This window comes from Lissotriton helveticus, chromosome 1_1, assembly GCF_964261635.1.
Source record: "Lissotriton helveticus chromosome 1_1, aLisHel1.1, whole genome shotgun sequence".
NCBI lineage: Eukaryota > Metazoa > Chordata > Amphibia > Caudata > Salamandridae > Lissotriton > Lissotriton helveticus.
The window spans coordinates 1364188045-1364207587 of record NC_136057.1 but is presented as its reverse complement, the minus strand read 5'-3'; positions in this window follow the sequence as shown (position 1 = coordinate 1364207587).

The window sequence follows — 19543 nt, the reverse complement described above, 5'->3', positions numbered from 1 at the left end:
CAGAGTGAATCTCTAAGGGACCAAAAGGCTCCAGTGTGTAGTGTTAATCCCAGCTTCAGAGTTCCACAATCTTCAGCAGCAGCTGGTGGGCAGAAGAAATACTACAGTAAAAGTGTGGCACACCCCCAAGAGAGGGATGCCAGTGGTACAAGGGCAGGAGAATCCATGATGCTGCAGTGACAGGGAACACCAAGAAGATCTCCCCTTGGTAGATGCCAGGCAGGTGGTTAGTGCTAAAGGTTGATCCGGTGCCTCCTATGTGCTAATGCTTAATTTGTAAAATACATAAATCAGAAAAATGAAAGTGACTACATTTTGTCTTAGGAGCCCTTCATCAGTACTGCCAAACACCAAGGCTGTCTACCCCTTATCATATCGCTTGCCTTTTTTTCCACCATCCTACACTTTATGTCTCTTCATCTCACCTCGAAGACTATTTTTCACCAATGCCCACTCCTTTTGTCACTGCCTTCCTAGTTTTCAATTCCTCGGTTTTCTGCCTTCACTTCTCTTTCTTTGGGTCAAAATCTGATGAGGAAAAATGAGTGCTGGGTCCAACACCAGCACAAATTAAGCCCCCCTTTCTGTCCAGGTGTTAAGAACGCTCACATTGACTGCAAAATGCCTTCAGATCCTCCATTGTCAGTAATGCTGTACTTATTTAACATTTCACCTATTTTACTTAATCTTAAATTCCTTTCAGAGTATTTGTTTTTAGAGATGAGTTTCTGTAGATTGTTTCATGCACATAGGCCACTTTTATAAATCATTGTTTCTTTATTGAATTTTTCATAAAGCTATTTATAACAAATATATTTCCTGTTTTACAAAAACGCTTGTCAGTGTATAGTGTGAACTAAGCCATCTCTAGATATCGGGGTGAATTTTAGGTTGTGGGTATTCAAGACGAGGCACGATTGAGAGGTCTGGGGTGAAGGCTGAATGCAGTGCAAGTTTCTCACAGAGCCTTGTCAGTCAGTCATAAAGGTGTTCAGATTACATGCACATCCAATTCTGGGCCTCTCTTCGGACTACACAGAGCTTTGGCTAGATATGTGCCAAGTGTAAGTGTCATTTTCTATGAAAGTGTGTAAAGGAGGTGTGCACAGTTGTTGAAATAGTAACAATGTGAAAGGAAAATGTTGTATTTACAGCTGAGGAGCAAGAGAGCAAGAGAGCGGAGCATGATGAAGGGGAGGTGAATAAAGTAAGTACATGCAGAAGATGGAGTGAAAAGGCAGCTATGAAGTGGAAGTCAGATATGCCGCCACCTGGATGAAGAGCAGCTGCCTCAAGCTCAACTCTGAGAAGACTGAAGTCCTCATCTTGGGTGCCACCTTTGCCGCCTGAGACGACTCCTGGTGGCCCACAGCACTTGGAATCCCCCTCAACCAAAGACCACGCACAGAACTTCTGAATCATCCTGGACTCGTTGCTCACCATGAATCGCCAGATCAGCATGTCCCATCATCCTGCTTCCACACGTTACGCCTGCTCCAAAAGATCTTCAAGTGGATCCCCATCGAGACCACTGCAGCAGAATCGACTACGGCAACGCACTCTACGCCAGCATCACCTGGAAACGCCTCAAACGTTATGTTATGTTATGTTAAGGGAATTTTGTATAGCGCACTGTCACCGGAGGTATCATGGCGCTGAAAGGGTGCTGAGGAAACAGAGGGATTTTAGCAGGGTTGTGGGAAAAGCCAGGTTTTTAGTGATTTGCGAAATTGAATCAGAGTACCGGAAGTCCTAACTGAGAGGGGGAGAGAATTCCAAAGTTTGGGGCCGAGAAAGGCAAATCTTCGACCCCCAGATCTACAGAGTTTGAAGGGAGGGACCACCAAAAGATGTAAGTGAAGTGATCTAAGGTTACGTGAGGGACAGTAGGGACAGATCAGGGATTTCAAAAAGGCGGGACAGGAACCAGAGAGAGATTTGAAAATAAGACAGCCAACCTTGAAGGCAGCCCTTAGGCTAACCGGGAGCCAGTGTAGCTTGATAAGGAGGGGTTTGGCGGACTGCCACTTCGGAATCCCGAGGGCCAGTCTCGCCGCCTGGTTTTGGATGACTTGCAACCTATTGATGGAGCATTTGGGTAAGCCGTAATAGATGGAATTTGAAAAATCCAGGCGGGAGAGAACAAGGGCCATGATGACTTGAAGCAAGGCATCGGGAGTAAGAAGGTAGGCCACCTTCCTGATCCTGCGCAGTTGGAACATGCAGGAGGAAACCACTGTCCCCACCTGCGGCCCCAGAGAGAGCCCAGCGTCAATAGTGACCCCGAGGCTTTTCACCGAGGTTACCGGGGAGGGAGGAGAGCCAAGCTCTGTCGGCCAGAAATATGGACCCCAGTGGACGGCGCTCTTACCCGGCAGGAGGAGCTCCGTCTTACCGGGGTTCAATTTCAGCTGGTTCTGACACATCCACTGAAAGATATGGGACATGACTGCCTGAAAAGTAGGAATAGAAGAAGGAGAGTTTAGAGAGAAAATGAGTTGTAGGTCGTCCGCGTAATTGAAGACGCGGACGTCCCACTGCCTCAGAGAAGAGAGAAGAGGGCGAAGATAGAGATTGAAAAGAAGAGGGGATAGAGAGGAGCCCTGAGGGACCCCACAAGTCAGATGTTCCCTAGGGGCCCTAAATGTACCTAGGCTGAGGGACTGGGATCTCCCCATAAGGAAAGATTTCACCCAGGCCAGCGCCAGGCCCTGGATGCCGGCCTGTTCGACACGGTGGAGGAGGATGTTATGGTCCACCGTGTCGAAAGCGGCCGACAGATCTAGTAAAACCAGGGCCTGGGAGGTACCCTTGTCAGCTCCGTCTCTCAAGGTATCTAGGACAGCCAGGATCACAGCCTCCGTAGAATGACCAGGGCGGAAGCCGGCCTGGTTGGCCTCGAGAAAGATTGAACTCTCGATGAACCCCGACAGACATGCAGTGACATGGGCCTCCAAGATTTTTGAGAAAAAAGGTAAGAGAGAGATAGGACGATAGTTTGCCGGGACGGCAGGGTCGGCTCCAGGCTTCTTCAACAGAGGCACTAGAACGGCCTCCTTGAAGGAGCTGGGTACCGTCCCGGAAAGAAGAGAGGAATTGAGCAGAGGAAGGATACAGTCGGGTAGAGAATGGCAGATGTCGCAAAGTATGGAAGGTGGATAGTGGTCGTCAGGGGAGCCAGACTTGATCCGGGCCGCCAGGTTGGCTAAAGATATAGCGTCTAGTGGGGGAAGCTGGGTGATAGAGAAAGCATTATGAGGGGGTGTGATGGGAACAGCATCCAGTGAGGTGACCGGGATAGTGCCCTTAATCAAAACAATCTTCTGTAAAAAAAAGGTGCTAAGTGCATTGCAAGATTCCTGGGTAGGGGCCTGGGACAAAAGCGTTCTGGCGTCAGACGTGAACTCGTCCAGAACTCTAAAGATCTCCTTCGATTTACAGGGAGCTGACAGGATACGCTCGGAGACATAGGTTTTCTTGGCTGCAGAGATAGCAGATTTGTACCTATTACGAGCTGCCACATAGATATCTCTACTTGACGGGCAGTAGTCTCTTCTCCATCTCCGTTCGAATTGACGAAGTTCTAACTGTAAAGTTTTGAGGAGTGGAGTAAACCATTTATGAGAATGGTTATGACGAGAGCGAGGGAACTTGATTAGTGGGGCAAAGATATCGCTGGCTGATATGAGCCAGCTAGAGACTTGCCCATCTAGCTCATTAATGTCAGGGTCATTGGGGGGAGGCGGACGTGTGTGAGACAGATGAGTTAGCAGTTTGGAAGAGTCGACGGCCTTCCACTTACGAGCCATGCCACCCTCCCGCGAAGGGATCCTGACCTGACCAGCCATCGAGATGGTGGTATCGATAAGGCGGTGGTCCGACCACACGCAAGGTGTAATAAGCGGGTGGGAGGGCTTCACCCCATAGACCCAGATATGGTCAAGTATATGGCCACCACTATGGGTGGGGGAGGTGACTAACTGGCTGAAGTTCAGGCTCGAGAGACCTTCAAACAATTCGAGGGCGTGGGGGCCAGCGTCCCTGTGCTGAAACCAATAATTAAAGTCCCCAGCAATAACTATGCGAGGAGAAGAGGTAGCAATGCTAGCAAGCTGCTCAATAAACAGTGCGGGGAAAGAGGGCATGGATTGTGGGGGGCGGTTAAGTACCATAAAGGTAACAGCGCCCACCTCAGTTCAAACAACTGCAGAACATTCAGAATACCTCCACCTGTTATTGAACGCGGAGGTGAAAATCTTGGCCAAGCTTCTGGCGCAGCGGATCCTGCCCCATCTGTCCTCAATTATACATCCGGATCAGTCCGGGTTTATGCCGCACAGGAACACAGCGCTGAATTTGCGGCGACTGCATGGTATCCTGGCCAGAGCTGACACCATCACCACACCGGCAGTAATCCTGGCACTTGATGCCAAAATGGCATTTGACCTGGTGGAGTGGGAGTACCTTTTCGAAAAAGGCTGACACATATGGGGTTCGGGCCTCGCTTTCTAGCATGGGTAAAACTGCTGTACGCGGCCCCGATGGCTCATGTGGTGGCGAACGGCCACATTTCCCGCACTTTCCCGCTGGGTCGGGGCACGCGCCAGGGGTGCCCTTTGTCGCCCCTGTTGTTTGCCATCTCCCTGGAACCACTCGCGACTCTCATACGAGCCTCTCCCCTCCTCAAGGGTATACCAGGGAATGGGGGTTGGGAAGACCGCCTGTCCCTCTACGCAGACGACATGCTGCTGTATCTAACAGACCCCGGGGTGGGAATACCGGCCTTGCTACGCATTTGTGACACATACGGCAAGATCTCAGGCTACACGCTAAATTGGTCCAAATCAGAGCTCTATGTCCTACGGGGTCCGGCTCCTGACCTCGACGATACTTGCCCGCTGCGATTGGCAGGATCGTCCTTTAAATATCTAGGCATACACGTCACTAGGGACCCGGCTGAATTCGTGGACAAGAATCTGAAGCCGCCCCTGGATAGACTCAAGCGGGATGTGGAATTCTGGTCCGGCCTGCCGTTGACACTCCTCGGCAGGGCGGCGCTTTACAAGATGATGGCGTTGCCGCGCTTCTTGTACGTCCTCGACAGTTCACCCTACCCGGTGCCACCCAAATTCTTCCAGAAAGTAGCGGCTCTGGTTTCAAACTTGCTGTGGGGCAACCTCCCGGCGCGAGTGGCACAATCCAAGCTACACAGGGACTGGTATGACGGGGGCATTGCGTTACCGAATCTGAAACTGTATTATTGGGCTGCACAATTGAGGCCCATTAATCAATGGATACACGCACCATATGCCGAGCCAGCATTTCACTCGGACAGGGAGCAGTTGGGTGCTGACAGTCTGCTGGGTCCACTATATGATCACCGCAAGGTGCGTACCCTGATCGGCCCCACCAAGTTGACGGTGCAGATATGGCATGCAGCTACGGCAGCTCTGGGCTGGAAGGGGAAAATCACAAGGATGACCCCGCTGTGGGACTCTCGCGCGTTAGGCAACCTGAGGAACACCAAGGGGTTCGCACAATGGGACACGATAGGTATCTCCGTGGTGGGTGACCTGTGGGAGAGGAATGAAGTGATCCCCTTTGCCCGACTAAAAGAACTCTACGAGCTCAGCGACAGGGAACTCTACAGGTACATTCAGGTCCGTCACGCATTACTTGCAGCCATTCCAGCTGACACACAACTCCCAGAGTCCTCGCCCTTGGAGGATCGCCTACTCACAGAGTGCATGCTAGAACGGGCTACATCCCTCACTTACCGTAAGCTCCTCAATAACAGCCCTGACCCCACACTACACCTGAAAGAGAAGTGGGAGGGGGAGGTTAGCGACATGGACGACCATGAATGGAACGCAGCTCTTGGGTCACCTAAAGAAATAGGCATCTCGGCACGCATGCGGCTGGTGCAATTTAAGATCCTGCACAGGGTTTACTATACAAGGACAATGCTGCATCGCATACATAGAGCGCCCCATCCCTATTGTCTGCGTGGGTGTGGGGAGGAAGGCACGTTCTTCCATACTATATGGGACTGTCCCAAGATCCAGGAATACTGGAAACAAGTACTCCGCACACTGTCACAGGCATTAGATCACTCCATACTGCCTGACCCGAGGAGGTGCCTGCTAAATATTTGGGAACCTACTGACTTGACCCGGTACGGGCAACTTTGGGTCACGGCGGGGCTAATGGTTGCGAAACGCGACATAGCGCAGCGCTGGGGAGCAGCAGAACTCCCAACCAAGTCCCAGTGGTGCGTGAACATGGATAGAGTGATGTTGACCGAGCGAGCAGTGTACGTCAACCGAGCCTGCCCCGGGAAATGGAATAAGATATGGCTGAAATGGAATGAGTACAGGGGGGACATCTGCGAACCCTTGCGAGAGAATGAGTTGGATGAATCTGACGATGAGGGCTAAACATGGGCGGGAAGAGGGAGTGCGGAGGGGGCATGGGCGGCTGCAGCGGGTCGCCTCTTGGAGCTTAGACGAATGAGTCCGAGGGGGTAGGGGCGGGTGGGGTGAGTTGAGGCATGTGCGCACTGGGTGGGCTGTCAGGATCCCAACCTCCCAAGAGACACTAAAGACTTGAAACGCACTGATTCGTGTCAGACCTCACTGTTTTTCCTAACTGTTGTTGTTCTGAGTTTGTTGTTTTCCAAAAAACGAAAAAACTCCGTCAAAACCTTAAACTACTGCATTGATTAATTGCTCAACTGGCGCTTTTATTGTTTCAGCTCCCTGCATCGAGACTTTTTATTGACAATGTGATATGATTATTCTTTTTGCTGAAAATCTCTGTATACGATGATCCTAAGATAGCGGCCGGCCCTCGGGGTTGTAGGCATTCCGCTGTGTACTATGCAAAGTGCATTAAAGGTTTTGGAAAAAAAAAAAAAAAAAAAAATGAATACCTCCACCTGACTCATCCTCAATATCCAATCAACCAAGACTTACCTTCAAGCTCCTCACACAGCCTACAAATGTATTTATTTTATTTATTTATTTGCAGGTTTGTATAGCGCTGTGAATAGACTCCTGTAGGAGTATCTCCGCGCTTGTGACATCCGGCCAGAGGGACTATGAAGGGTAGTAATGATGTTAAAAATTATTTCAGACAAGTGCTCTTGAATACCACGAAAGGGTGCTTAGCTAGAATGAACTAAATAAAAAAGTTTTCAGGTTCTTTCTGAAACGAAGATGGTTGGAGCATTGTCTCAATGAGAGTGGGAGCGCGTTCCAGAAATTAGGACCCACCACAGACAAGGCCCTACCGCCTAGCCTAGTTTTGCTTATCTTAGGAACGCTCAATAACAGCTGTTCGCTGGACCTAAGGGTACGGGTGGGAACGTATGGAACACATTTTCTAGCCAAGTATTCTGGTCCTGATTCATGGATCCCTTATGAATAATACAGCAGGTTTTAAACTTCACTCGTTGACGTATAGGCAACCAGTGAAGTTTGTGTAGTAAAGGTTTAGATGGAGATCTGGGAGGTGCATTAAGCACCAGCCTGGCTGCTGTATTCTGCACTACCTGCAGCCGATCTAGAACCTCTTCATTTGCACCTGCCAGGAGACCATTACAATAATCAAGACGGCTGATAACTAGAGCCTGAACTAAAGTTCTCCTATGGGAGTCAGGGAGGAAAGGAAATATCCTACGGAGGAGACCTATCACGTGGAAACAGGATCCCACGGTGGTGTTAACATGTTGTTTCATGGTCAACTCCGGTTCCAATCGAACTCCCAGGTTCTTGATTATGGATTTAGGTTCAGGAACTGGGCCCAAATCAAGTGGCCACCAATCGGGGGACCATTGGACCCTGGCTTCACCGAAAAGCATCACCTCGGTCTTTCCAACATTACATTGAAGAAAGTTGGAAGACATCCACCTCGCTACTGCCTTCATCCCATCGGAGAAAGATTGTATAATCTCCGGTGTTAGTTGTTTAAAGGGGAAAAGCAGCTGCGTATCATCAGCGTAGGACACTGGGCAAAAGCCAAAGGCTCTGGTTATTTCTGCCAAGGGAGCCACATAGGTGTTGAACAGGGTCGGGCTCAAACAGGATCCCTGCGGGACCCCCTTGGTGATATTAACCTCTTCCGACCTAAACTCACCCATGGTGACACATTGGGTGCGGTTGGAGAGGAAGCTTTTAATCCAGTCCAGTGCCTTACCGCCGATTCCACTCACTGACAGTCGTTCGATCAAGATGTTGTGTGAGATGGTATCGAACGCTGCCGATAAATCCAGCAGTACCAGGACAACGGAATAACCACTGTCCTGGTACATCCGCAGATCATCCGTTATCGACAGCAGGGCCGTTTCGGTGCTATATTTTGGCCTAAAACCTGACTGTGATGGATCAAGGCTGCCTGATTGTTCAAGGTAGTTAGATAGATGTTTGTTGGTGTGCTTTTCGATGATTTTCCCTAGAAATGGCAACAGGGAAATCGGCCTAAGATTTGACATGTTGGTCCAAGGGGAGGATGTATTCTTCCTAATAGGTCTGACTAGGGCTTTTTACCAATGCTGTGGGACATTTCCAGTTGTAAGTGAGAGATTCACCAGTCTCTGAATATCAGGACCCAGTGTTCTCCCTAAAGGACCCATAGGTCTGGCTGGAAGCGAGTCAGCCGGGCTCCCACTTTTAATGTCAATGAGCAGTTTCTGAACCTCTATTAAAGATATTTCAGGAAAGTCATTGAAGGAGTAGGAATTAATGGGCGCTGTTTGCACCAAAGTATGATTATCATGGCTACTCATGGCAGGGATAAGTGTCTCTATTTTTTTATAAATGGCATCGATTTTTTCAGTGAAAAAACTGGAGATGCTATCACAAAGGTGTTGTGAGGCCATGTCTGCACTTTCGCATGCTATAGGTTTTAGAAAAGTGTTGACAATCTGGTACAATACTTTCGAGTCGTTACCAGCTGCCTCTAACTGTGCGGTAACATGATTCTTACGTGCAGATCGTATGGCTTTGTGATAGATGTTAAGGGCCTTTTTATAGTTGGTTTTGTCTTCCTCCAAATAAGATTTTCTCCATGTCTTTTCTGTCTTTCTAGCCATGCGTTTAAGACTACGCAGTTCTTCCGAATACCAGACCTCTTGTTTCCTAGCAAGGCTCATTTTAAAGGTTTTTAGTGGGGCAATTTGTTGTACTGCAGTATTAACTGCTAGATCCCAATTTGAGAGAGCGGTGTTTATGTCATCTATAGGCAGAATGGGAGGGGGGAGATATTTCTGTTCAAAAGTAACGTCGGTAATTTTATGCCATTGCCTTCGTTTGGATGGTATTTGAACATGGGGAATAGAGCGTGGGCCCTTCACTGGCATAGAGAACTCAAGCATGAAGTGGTCTGTCCAATGGTATCGTTTAGGTGCACAGCATTCGATACCAGGGAAATTGGATATTATCATATCTAAGGTGTGCCCTGCTTGATGTGTGGGTCCACTGTTACATTGCTTTAGTCCTATTAGGGATATGTCGGTCAGGAAGGATTGTACCTCGCTATTATTTTCTTCCTCGCTATGTATATTAAAATCCCCAAGCAGCAAAAAATCTTTGTCTGGGCATACATGAGGTGCTAGTGCTTCCACTAACTGTTTGGAAGTGTTTTTTATGGGGCCTGGAGGGCGGTAGACCAAAGCTCCTTTTCTACTGTGTTTAGCAGATGAACCGATCCTAAAGATCAACATTTCAAAGGCCGGGTTACAACATTGATCGATAACCGAAACTGAAATATTGTCTTTGAATACAATTGCTATTCCCCCACCAACTTTTTTGGGTCTGTCCATTCTAATAATCTTATAGCCCTCCGGTATACCAAGGGTGATAGCTGGGGTAGAGTGGGGTTTGAGCCATGTCTCCGTTAAAAAGCACAAATCGGCTTTATGTGTGGAGATGAGGTCCCAGACCTCAATATAGTGTTTTGCTAAGGATCTGACATTGCACAGTAGATTCTTTCCTCCCTGAACTAAAACAGTAGGGATATTAACAGTGCATTGTTGGAGGGAAGTGTCTTTATCTGTCTGGAATTGCATATGACAGAACCTACACGAAAATGGCCCTTCAGGGAAGCAGTAGAGTTGTTGCTTACAATTAGATGTTAACAAGTTAGAGCGTAAGCACATTAGAGCCTGTGAAGAGTAGATGAGCCTAGATACCTTCAAGTCCCCAGATGTTACTGCCATGGCCCCTGGTCCCGTCCAGTCGCGGACGGGCGCAGACGGGCTTCTCTCTGGCGCGTCTCCGGCGCTTCGCTGCGCGCTTTCTGTGACGAGGGGGCTAAATACCCCTCAGCGTGCAGCAGCTAGAGCGCTGACCGCTCGATGTAGGCGGAAGTGACCAGGCTCTGCCTGACCCGCCCTCCGCTCAACGGCACTGGTTGCCAAGTCGGACCGGGGCGGGCAGGACGGGTGATCGAGCCCAGGCTGGGTTTACTGTAAGTTTTGCCCTGAAGCGCGTAGCCACTGAATGTAGCGCTATTACACACAGCAATTAGCTACAAGGGTTATTAAAATCCGGCGCGATTAAAATTCAATCAGCAATTTCAGTTTTTAAAATCACGTGCTACATCAATCAATTGCTCACAGCCTGAGGCGTCAGCGGGTCGGGGAGACACTGCCACCGTCCTCCCTACCGCCATACACAATGCAGAACCTACATACCTTAACCATTGCTGCTTTCATTCCACACACCCACCAGAGACCTCCTCTCTGCCCAACTGGCCCGGACTACCATCCCACGGCCGGAGGAAGTCCTTCTCATACCTTGCAGCAAAGACCTGGAACACCCTACCTCTCCACCTCAGGCAATCAATGTCACTGCCTCAATTCAGGAATGACCTTAAGACTTGGCTCTTCAACTGAACCACAGCGCCTTCGACAGACCCGCTGTTCCCCCCAACATCCCCCCAGCGCCTTGAGACCCTTACAGGTGAGTAGATGTGCTTTATAAGGAACCGGATTGATTGATGTGTGGATGGTGTATTTCAGAGGGCTATAGCAAGAAAATGGGCATAAGTTACTAAAAGTACAAGAGTATAGCACAAAGACATTTGAAGGGGAGAAAGTGAATGAGACAATGCAAAGACAATTCTATAGCACTATGTAATATTTAATTCTCATCTCATATTTTCAGAAAAAAACCATTTCGAAATATATTTATTTACAACAAATTCATTGTTTTGACTCGTTTATTAAGTTGAGCCTGTTGAAAGAGACCCATTCTCATTTAACCAAGAACTTACAATGGTTTAAAACCACCTCAATACTAAACTTTGGCAAAGTTAAGACCTATAGGCTATAGGCTTTGCCAATGCTTCTCTGATACTGCTAATAAACATTTGCAAAGTCAATAGGTCCAGCTTGCTTTAGGCATATGTTTAGTGTGATATGCCAGAATGAATTAACAGAAAAAAGATAATAGGCACAAACAACCAGTCAGGTGGCACACTGTGTGATGCACAGCACTTTAGTTCACACACACATTTTAAGGCATTGCTTAATTACATATGACACACCTCTTCAAAAGGATTCCTATTTACGAATTGACCTTCTTGTGAATAGAACCTGTGACTGCAGCCAGGGAAAAAATTCATTGAACTGTTTTCCCAGAATTGGAGCCTATGGCTTGCCTACCTTAGTGGCATGTGAACAGACCTGGCTAGAAGCAGGCCCTTGTCTTCCCCCGGTACACACATTGCTCTCTCCTTGCTGCTCCCCGGAGCCTCTCAAGATGCAGTACCTTCCAACAGCACTCGAATATCAGGCAAACATCTAGTGTGCTTAATAACAAGGGCAACACTTCCATCTAGTGGTCAGAACAGAGACATTTTTTTCTTCTTAGAATTAAACAGTTGGCGATTGTTTTCCGACATCCGACTGTGCTGTTAATACAAATATTACATCACTACTCGCTTATAATACATTTATAAAAATTGCGTAGTGAGGTTACAGTGACCAGTCTTCCCGGGAAAAAGCAAAGAGCGTAAAGACATCTAAAAGAAACGAAGAGAGAAGGTGTACACACTCTGAAAGAAGCAAGAGGGAGGGAGTAACATCAAACCTCTAACTCTTCCAAGCATTCACAACTATGCTCGGTGTCTCAACACTAACACCTTCACAACTTTAGAGGGAAGAGTTATGCTTATCTGCGGTTTCATCTACACTGCGGTTACTAGAACAGATACTGCAGTGCAGGGCAGAGCCAAGCAGCAGCAGCAGGCAGGGTCAAGACTCACAAGAGCACTACGATCATTCTTTGATGTTCACCAGTTTAAGGCAACCAAACGCAGAATCATTTCCCAAACAGCTACTTTTGTTTCAATTTCAGCAATTGTATTACATTTTCCAGCCAATGGTTATTATTTAGTTCAAGGAGATTTGTCTTCCCTTGGAAGCTTGTCCCATAATTACCAAGAGACACGAGCATGTAAAAAATTCTCAGAGGGTCCCATACACCACCAGTAGGCAGTGGCGATGCATTAGAATGTCCATCGCAGCTGTGTTCTTGTGACCCGAGGAGGAATTTTGGCCTGGGTGTTCCCTTGACTTTAGGCAGGAGTGGTCTAACTACAGTAGGTGGGTTTCTTGAAGAAGTCCTATGCCCCCTCGGAGAAAGGACAGCTCACAGAAGACAGAGTATCATTTAATTGGGTTATTAGGACGTCAGACATTATAGGTGAGAATATGAAGTGTGTTAGTGGACATGGTTGTCACAGGGAGCGGTGGCTTAGTGTCATGTTATGAAGGGGGTGCTGTGGTGTGTTGACATGACTCAGGGCAGACAACAGCTCCATCCGAAGACCCAAAACCCATTGAAAGGCCATCTTGTGAGGATGAAGGTACCTGTCACCATTCCTGCCAAGTGTCACGCATCTTGCGTTAGAATAATGCATTTCCGGTCATTTTCCACCATAACCACAATGCGTGAGATTGTCACGCAAAAGAATAGTGTCCGAAGTGTGATAAAACTGTGTAGTTCCAGTTTCTTGCTTTGGTGGGATGGACACATAAAAGCGAAGCTCATTTTTTAAAGGCCACAACATGGTGCTAAAATACAACATGTCATGTGGTATAGGAATCTCAATATATTATGACGTGGAACTATCCTGCTATAACAGAAATTAATATGCAAGCCAAATGAACCTCAAAGATTTTGAAGATCAAAATACAAAACCTCACGCCTGAATGATGAATTTTATGAATAATATTAATATGATTTTAGCAATATTAACCTGAAATTGTATTTTATTGTTAGAAATATTTATATATTTATTCAAATCATACGGATGCACTTTATTCTGATTACATAGGCAGATTAGCACGGTTTTGCACAGTTGATTGCTGCTATGCACTTTTTGCACTTTAATGGGTTCTACACATAATATATTGCGATTTTATAAAAGTAGAAAATGCCTCCATAGACGGTGCATTACCTATTGGTATTGGTTCTACATTAAGGATTTATCCTGTAATGATTGTGATGCCTTCAAGATGGGATATAGTTTATATTGATGTATTTATACAGAAAAACATATACATAGAACTATTGGCACTTTCATATTATGCCTTTACAATAGGATATATTTTTTCTACTAATGTATTTATACAAAAAGATATATATATATATATTGTTTACCATACCAAACTTCTGATAAAAGAAGGCGCTGACTCCGTGAGTTTCAATCCAAACGTTTTATTTCTTTGCTCAGTTTCTGCTCAGACGCGTTTCGGCGGCTTGCTCCCGCCTAAATTTCAGGACAATGACACCGTATGGTTTGAACCAATCGGAGGAATTGTATATACATCTCCAATGAATAGTGAACTTGAAATGAACTCTGGATTTTCTAAAAGGCATCCTGTCAAAAATGTAAATTTGTAACTTTATCACATTCCCCTTTGCACTTATAATTTCTTGTCCTCACTTTATTATTTTGTCTCATACCTTTAAACAACTCTCAGATGATAATTATCAACTGATACAACCTGTCCTGGCATAGCCCCCAAAGCCCACTAGAGGGCGGAACCCGATAAACAGTCTAAGCCTAACATCAGGACTACATTGCTCACAATTCTCGCTCAACTGGCGGGAACTAATATCAGTGACCTACTGATTAAAACAATGGGAAATGGATGGCGTCAAATCTCAGGCCCACTGGAGGGCGTAATTATTGATGCAAATGGGAAAGAATTATATAAAAAAGACTGACCCAAAAGACTGTCAAATCGGGCAAGGAAATATTCCAAAAGGGTGATAAACTCAATGAAACTACATCACCCACAATCCCTTGAACCAGGGACTGAAACAGAAGGAGTAAATTCCGTGTTTTTGCTAACACCTACGAGGGGGGAGGGACTTTTGTTTGCTTTCTGAAACCCTCTTTGATGTTTATAAAGTATGATTGGCAACTCACTCACTAACCGTGACCAAGACAGCGGAGACTGTCGAAACGCGTTGGTTGATTTTTGTTTAATCCCCCATGGAAATGAAAATAAAGAAATAAGAACCTAACCTTGTGTGGGGTGCCGACTCTGTGAACTAGCGACCCCATTATTCCTCGTGAGGAATTGTTGTTGGTGATATATATATATATATATATATATATCTCTATATATATATCTATCTATATATATCTCTATATATATATATCTATCTATCTATCTATCTATATATATATATATATATATATATATATATATATATATATATATATATATATATATATATATATATATATATATATATATATATATATATATATATATATATATATATATATATATATATACAAAAACAAGTGCCCTGAGGCAAGGATTCGCCACTGCAAGCTGGCTTTCACCATTTATTAAGGAAAAACATGCCTCTTCAGTCCGTTTTTTAAATCATTCCAGACACGTTTCAGAGCCATCACAGCCCCTTCCTCAGTGGAAAACAAATGCAGCAAAACTGGTAATCGCTCCCAGGCACCATTTGACTGCATGCACACCGTCCACCAATTAGTCCCGAATGGGTTCCCAGGTGAGTAATTCCACGGCATGCTGGTACCTGTAGTCATATTCTAGGAGCAACTTTATCTCCAGTGGGTCCAGTCAGACTGCACTATTCATGTAAAATGTATTACATAGTAACATATGCTAGAATAAAAGGGGGGAAAGGAAAACATCTTTTACCTGAACATGGTAGGAATAGTCTTGCAATAAAATAAGTAGAAAATTAAAAATAGGGGGCCATGTGGAATGGCATTGTGATAGTGTATCAAAGTTACAAAATGGCCAACACATTTAGAAGCAACATTTGGACCATCTTGGGACAGTAAAATAAGGATACACTATAAACAACCCATTTCTAAGCTGGCCTTTCAATAAACATTGCACCAGCAGGCTATCTATTTTGGAACGGTAGTGTGTATCACTGTTGTAGCAATCCAACATGGCCAACATATTGCTTCAAATGTGGTCATCTTGGAACAGTAAAACATTGATTCGCTATGGACAAAAACATTCCACAATAGCGCTACGAATTAAATGAGCGGCAGGAATAATACAGCCCTGCAGTTCTGTCGGGTGTGGTGCCAGGCACTCAAAAAATAAATCAAAGAAATAAGATGATCCGTAAAAGAAGAACAAGGAAAACTATAGGACTTGTTAACTGGCCAAGCAATAAAGCATTCTTTTCAGTGGATGTGCACACAATAAAGCAAATTCTGTCACTCAGAGCAATAGAGCTAATGGCTAAAGTGGGATGACCAATTGCTTCCTGCTGTATGCTCTCCTTGGCTGAAGCATAATCTGAAGGACAGATAGGGATGTCTTATCCTCTATATGTATGCATTTTTTATGGGGTTTTTTCACCTCTGAGATTTTATTTAACAATACCAGTTTATGGGATGTCTCACACGATAACTACAAGTAAGCTAAAAGGAGCACTCACTTATTTTGTTTTTTGATAAACTTATTTGACATAAATAAACCAGGCATGCTGCTGAGGCTAGCACACTTTCCTTGTGTGCCGTTAACTAATTGAATCAGACCTCAAGTTTTTCAACCTGGCCTCTGTGCACTGTTGCCTAAAACTTAAAGTAATGAGGTATTATACTCTATCTCCATAAAGAATAGCAATGATTATACAATACATTTTTCAAAACATCAAAAATATCTGTGCGATATATGCACATTTAATTTGTTGAAATCACAAATCAATTGCTTCTGTACATTTTCTTGTTTTACATCACAGACTGAATGTTTATCAGGAGAACCGCCCAATGCATTTCAGGCCCCATCTGCCCTTCTTCAGGGGATTGATCTGTGAAAAGAATAAACATGCTCTCATTTTAAACAGAACCCATAATTTCTTTAATATACCCATGCTGATATGACATAGTAGATAATAGATTGAGACCCGTGATAGATTAAAATGCATGTGAACAGAAAGAACTCCTTTGGAGAGAAAACGCCCAAATAACACATATCTTCAACTGAACCACAACGTAATACCATTATAACCATGGTGCGCCGAATTTCTAGACCTGTGAGTTAGTACTTTAGAAGTCAGAATGGGGAAGAGTATAGAATCTTCACTTACTAACCTTGCACTTCGTGATGGTTTACAATAGTAAGTATGTGATCTGTAAAAAAAATCACATTATAATTTCTAGAATAATGGTATCTGGTGTTCTAATAACTTGAAGAAAACAATCTAAATCGTGCTAAAAAAGCAGACTCTGCACTGACCTTGTCATACTCTGTAAGCCGTGAAGCGCGGCTTCTTAAGTCAACTGCCTGATTTCCTCTATTTAATCAAATCTGGAAGGATACATAAGAGTATGCTCTTAAACCTTGACTATATACGAGCAACATTAGCCTATAACTCCTACCAGGAATCTACTAACCTTTCTCGCGACGTTCAACCGAAGAGGTCATCTCTCCCGTCTCACTCCTTCTCAGGTGCTTCGGCTGTAAGAACGCGACGCATGCATGTTCTAACTAGTTTCTCTTCCCCGATGAACTAAAGGCTAACAGAGATGACGGACTAAGAACCGGTCTACTATTACATGGGACGCCATAAGTAAACAGTGAACTACCAAATCTATTCTACCAATTAATAGTTGAAAAGTAAAAGCGTAATCTCTCTATCTCCTCATCAAACACCAATATCGGTAAATAACCCAAGACGCACCTACTATTATAACCCGATTCCTGCCAACTACTTTAAAGCACCTTCACGGCAAATTATACATGATGCTAGTTACACCAATGGATGAAAAAGCACAGGTGAAATGAAAAAAGGGTGAAAAAGAAAACAATAGCAGGCATAGCTCAAATACAAATCTCTATGATACATATTATCATGTCCATTACATTAAATGATAACAGTAATTGTAAACATCATGAATAGTACACCAACATGGGGATACATTAAAAGAAAACGTCCGGTCATGCTTTCCATCTAGGCTAGAACTACAAGAAGCATCCTAGATCAACGTTATCATTGATCCCTTTGAGATCTCTCCCAGGTGCGGGTTTAACTATCTCTATCACCTGAAATTTTAGCTGGGCTATTGTGTGACGATTTTTGGTCGAGTGAACAGCTATACTACTGTGAATATTACAATTTCGTATAGTGCTTTTATGTTCGCAAATTCGGGTTTTAATTTTCCGCTCAGTTTTGCCTATATATAATAGGCCACATGGATTTTTTTTCATAAATCAAGTTCGAAGAATTGTAATTCGAGTTGTGTGTTGTCTTATCTCCCCCGTTTGTGGGTGCTGTATGCTGTCGCTACAAATTACGTTATTACAATGTATGCAGTTCTGGCACCGTCTAGTGCCCCTGTTATTCACCGAAGTTTCCGCAGGTTTAGATTTTAAAATTTCCTTGAGATTCAATGATCTTCTATAGGCAAATATAGGTTTTAACCATCTACTCTTAAAGGCCTATTGACCTTAATCAGTAGCTTGTCGTCATACCCAACTTGGTCCTACTATATTGAGGATAAACTTTCCCACAAGGGAAAACAAGCACTCAGTAGAAGCACGCGTGCTAAGTCAAAAGCGTGTGTGTGTTGCTTTCAATTCCACTCGCTCAGTGCTGCTTTTAAAAGCTAATTTTGGTGGTCACAGTCCAGACATAAGAAATGTTCACTACTGTGAACAATAGCTGTTTAGCTGACCTGGTTGTAGCCATATTCTGTGAGCTACAACTTAGTTGATACGTGAGCTGTAATTCAGTAACTGTAACTTTGTAGCTATTTTGTGTGGGCTGTAATTAAGCAGCTATTTTGCATGAACTGTAACATCAGTTGCTAATCCATGTGCACTGTAGCAAAGCTGTGAGGAAACTGGGTGTATTATATGGTGTGGTTGTGCGACCTCACCGAATAATACCCTTACCAATCCCTTTAGGACCAGTAAGTTTCATTAGTCAAAGCATCAGCTCAACCCTGGGTAGCTGTGGGTCTACACAGAAAGGCTGACACAAATGAATACGTGTAAAGCATTTAAACAGCACCAAACCAATTGAAGAAGAGACAGTCCGGCACCAATTTATAAAAATATATCACAAAAGATCCACTAGAGGGATATGGAATTTACAAGGTATAGTAAATCAAAGAATTTCACTCAACTTCAAAAATGCATTGGCAAATTCAATAAATTTGACACTTGGAAATTTTCACTACAAAGTTGGGCTAGTTGTATTTCAGTCACTTTAGGCAACAGACACCAGTAGGGAGCCAGTGAGAGGGACCAGCAATGACCTTGGAATCAGTCACATCCACAGATTAAGTAGTTGCCAGGAAGTTCCAGGCACTTTATCCTAATTGCAATGGATTCTTATGTAAGTGGTCTTGATGCAAGAGATGAAGGATGCTCGTGTGTGGTGGATGTGAAGCAACCAAAAGTGGTCTTCCTGCAGCGAATCCTCAGTCCACGAAGGAGGAGGGGTGGCCTTGGTCACAGGGTTAAAGCCCCTCGAAGTCCTCTCTGTGCTGGCAGAAGTCCAGTTGCCACTGGGCAACATGTTGTCCTGTATCACAGTCACACCAAATAATATCCTATGTCAGTGTTTCCCAAACTGTGGTCCGCAGACCCCCAGGGGTCCGTGGCACATTCCCAGGGGGTCCCCAGGCAGCAGTTTGAAAAGCAGTTTGAAAAGCACATGAGTCCCATGTTTTATTTATATGCCCAGCTTACCTAAGAGCCAGGAAAAAATGGCTCAAGCCAATCTGTAAAAGGCTAGGCTTCAGACAAATTAAGGTTGGACTTAGAATTTTTAAGGGTGACACTGCACAAACGATTGTGTTCAGCCTAAGTCGTTTTCTCCTATGTGTAGCCTTGATTAGGAGGATGAAAAACCTAAAAACTTAAAAACCTAATGGAATAGGCTACTTTACCATGTTTTTACGTTATTGGTCAGCTGCTATATGTTGTTGCTTACTGTCCTGATGTGTATTCTCCTTTTTAACAAAACAGTTACATTTTTTTTTTATTAAACTCGAATATTTAGTGTTCTGAATA